At 43.8% G+C, this 3839-nt stretch overlaps 1 pseudogene; it reads left to right on the top strand.

Moving 5' to 3' along the window:
- The first annotated feature begins 890 nt into the window (after positions 1–890).
- On the top strand, positions 891–1739 carry LOC138439740 (kidney mitochondrial carrier protein 1-like; annotated as a pseudogene).
- Positions 1740–3839: the final 2100 nt, after the last annotated feature.

The raw sequence follows: 3839 nt of genomic DNA, 5'->3' as shown, positions 1-3839 counted from the left end.
ATACCACTATACATCTAACAAAATGGATGAAATAAATAAGACTGACAATGTTTGTGAGAAGGTGGAGCAACAAGCACTCTTTTCCATTGCCAGAGGAAGTGTAAAATGGAACAGTCACTTTGGGAAATCAGAAGTATCTGTTAAAATGCAATGGACTTGGACTCAGCAATCCTAACCCTAGGGACATATATACTCTAGAAAAAAAAAATCAGTAAATAGTATATCATTAAAAGGCACATACAAGAAATTTCATAGCAGTTTTATTCCTAATAGCCAAAAATTTGAGAAACTCATATGTGTACCAATAGGATAACAAATCAGTTGTGCTTAATGCATGGGTAAAGCTCTCAGACACAAAGTCAATGAAAAGAAGCGAGACTCCAAGGGACACATACTGACAGGTAAGATTTGTATAAAGTTCAACAGGCAAAACTAACCTCTGGTGGTAAAGTCAGAACAGTGGTTACTTCTGGTATGGATGTTGATGGCAGGGACTAAGAAGGGGCGTGAGGAAAGAAGCTTCTGGGGTCAGCTCATGCTCTGTGTCCTGCTCCTGGTGGTTGTTACAAAGGTGGAAACACGAAAAACTTCACTGAGCTATCTACCTAAGGTGTGTGCACTTCCCTATAAACATGTTATAAGCTCCATGTGCTTCCCAGGTGCTTCAGCGGTAAAGAATTCGCCTGCCAATGCAGGAAATGCAAGAAATGTGGGTTCAGCCTCTTTTTTAGTTTTCTCAAAGCTGCCGGTTCAGTCTGCTGCTGACCCAGAACTAGAGAAGACACAGGGCCGCCACCACCCCAGAAAACCCTGTTAGAGGCTATGCTTCTGTGAACGAAAAGAAGGGACAGTGGTGAGCATATCGTGTATGAAGGCCTGGCCTGAAGCCCTTTGTATATGGAGACCTGGCCTCCATCATGGCAGAGTGCAGTACCTTTCCAATTGATTTAACCAAGACACAGCTCCAGATTCAAGGCCAGAAGAACGATGCAAACTTTAAAGAAATCAGGTATGAAGGAATGTTGCATGCATTAGTGAGGATGGGCAGAGAGGAAGGCCTGAAAGCGCCGTATTCGGGGATTGCCCCAGCGATGTTACACCAGGCTTCCTATGGCACCATCAAGATAAGGCACCTATCAGAGCTTGAAGCGGTTATTTGTTGAGCATCCAGAAGATGAAACCCTTCTGATAAATGTGGTCTGTGGGGTTCTCTGGAGTCATATCCTTAAGCATTGCTAATCCAACAGATGTTTTGAAGATATGGATGCAAGCTTAAAGCAGCACCCTGCAAGGAAGAAAGACAGGCAACTTCATTAACATTTACCAGCAAGAGGGAAAGAGAGGACTGTGGAAGGGCGTATCCCTTACCACTCAAAGGGCTGCTATTGTGGGCGTCGTGGAGCTGCCGGTCTACGACCTCACCAAGAAGCATCTGATTCTCTCAGGCCTGATGGGAGACACCGTGTATACCCATTTCCTCTCAGGCTTCACCTGTGGGCTGGCGGGAGCCCTGGCCTCAAACCCTGTCAATGCGGTGAGAACATGTACAATGAATCAGAGTCCTCTGCGATGACAGACGCCCTGGCTACAAAGATACCCTGGACTGCTTGTTACAGACATGGAAGAATGAAGAGGTTTTTGCTCTATATAAACGGTTTTGGCTAAATTGGTTGGGAGTTGGTCCTTGGAATCTTATTTTCTTTGTGACATATGAGCAGTTGAAGAAACTGGATTTGTGACAAGTCAAGACTGCATGAGACATCTACTGAAAATGCTCACTTCTGAAATAGTGAAGCTTCCTGTCTTTCCCACTGCTTCTCACTGCTTGGCCCACCACAGATTGAGGTGTGAGCAACAGGTGAGGACAGGGTTAGCTCAGATCACTGTGTCCTAGCATCGGACGCTCTGCACCAAATGTTTAACTGTAACATGCAGACACTAGCCCTTACCATTCAAGTGCCCTTCGACATCAAAGATAACAGGAAATGCATGTTTCTTGTTAAAGAAAAATTGCCTGGAGATCAGGAACTGTGGACCGTTTCCTTCAGGAGAAGAGTAACTCCTGGTGCGTCTCAGTTCATAGCCAAGACTCCCAGACTGTTCTAAAGAAGCTCTTTGGAACCATGGAATAGAACCTGAGACGGTGTTACTGTTCCTGAGCTTTTGGGGGAGCTTTGGCCTCATGTCCACTGAAGAAATTCACAAATGGATACCTGGTATATCCCAGGTATAAACAGGGCAGGATAGAGATACCTGGAACATTGCACTGCTTTGTAATTTCCTATTTTGGCAGGATTCTTTCACTTTATAATAAGTGACTTTTAAGCCTTTGACCACTCGACCTTTGTGAGGACTTGTTACAAAGTATTACTATCTAAACTTATGATGATGTGAGAGGTTGGCTTGGAAGGTAGCAGTCTGTGTTGTAGGGGGTGTGTTTAAGCAATTTGAGTTCTGTCCTAGGTACTGGTAGTACTGAGTTAGCCAAAAAGTTTGTTCAAGTTGTAGGAGCTTAGGAAAATTCCGAACAAACTCTTTGGCCAAGTCAATAATTTGCTCTGTGATACTAACAAAGTTTCTATCTCCCAATCTGTAAAATGGGGATAATGACATCTATTGATACTGAGTGTCAGGTGAGGAAAACAGTAGCTCCTACTGCTAGACTTGTAGGATAAGTGTCTTTACATCATGGTGTCGTACAGCCGTAATTCCAGAATAAATAGATCCTGTGTATAAAGAGTCATTTTATCACGGACTTCTCTCAAGCGAGGTCCTGTGATAAAACTCTTGTGAAAGAAAGAGGCTAACGTTCTGGTTCCCTTAGTGAAATGTGGCAAATGAATCGAAGAGTTGATTTTTCCAGATTTCCTGGGTTTTACTTTAGTTCTGGTCACGTTTGTTAAAATATTTCCTGTCTTGGACTTCCTTATCAGTTTGGATGGAAAATACTTGCTTGAAATTTGAAAAGCAATATTTTTGTATACCTAGAGTCTGATAAGAGGTATAAAATAGCTTCTTTCTTTTCTTTCAAAGACAGGATATCATTCTTCTTTCTCATCTTCATCTTACTCTTGCAGAATAGAAAGTGACTCTGAGAGAGTCCCAGGACCTTTATACTTCTAGAAGACATCCCTAGGAAAGGAAATATATTTAACATTCACTTGGGTAACTTTGGCTCTAGCCTTAGAGTGTGCTCAGTCACTCAGTCATGTCCAACTCTTAGCTGCCCTATGGACTGTAGCCCACCAGGCTCCTCGGTCTATGGGATTCCCCAGGCAAGAATACTGGAGTAGGCTGCCATTTCCTTCTCCAGGGGATTTCCCTGACCCAGGATTTGAACCCATGTCTCTTGTGTCTCCTGCTTTGGCAGGCAGATTCTTGACCACTGAGCCAGCGGGGAAGCCCTATGAGAGTAAATTAAATACCTGTTCACTGGGGCTCCAGGACACTCACCTTTGCGGTATACGCATGTTCCCAGTCTGTCCAGCCCCTGGACTGCTTCCTCCTTTGAAGCAAAATAGAAGGCACACAGATTTTTCTTGGGGATTGGGCAATTTTCCTCCCGGTCTCCCTCACCTTGCCTTCTTTATTAATGCTGACTTTGAAAATAAGATTTTGTGAAGCAGGATTTCCATTCTGAAAAAAAGAGCTAAGGCAGGAACAGAGGAGGTCAGAGGTGTTGATTGCTTCAAGACTCAGATGGAGTCTAGTTCTCACTGAGCAGTTCCAGATGTGACACTAGAGAGCTGAGCCCCTTCAGGCCTCGTTCCTCATACTGAACCATATCTTTAGAGAGGAGACTTCTCTTCTTACCGGAACATTCCATTGATGTAAGGGCT

Source organism: Ovis canadensis, chromosome 4 (assembly GCF_042477335.2).
Source record: "Ovis canadensis isolate MfBH-ARS-UI-01 breed Bighorn chromosome 4, ARS-UI_OviCan_v2, whole genome shotgun sequence".
Lineage (NCBI taxonomy): Eukaryota > Metazoa > Chordata > Mammalia > Artiodactyla > Bovidae > Ovis > Ovis canadensis.
This window is presented reverse-complemented; position numbering and strand designations above follow the sequence as displayed.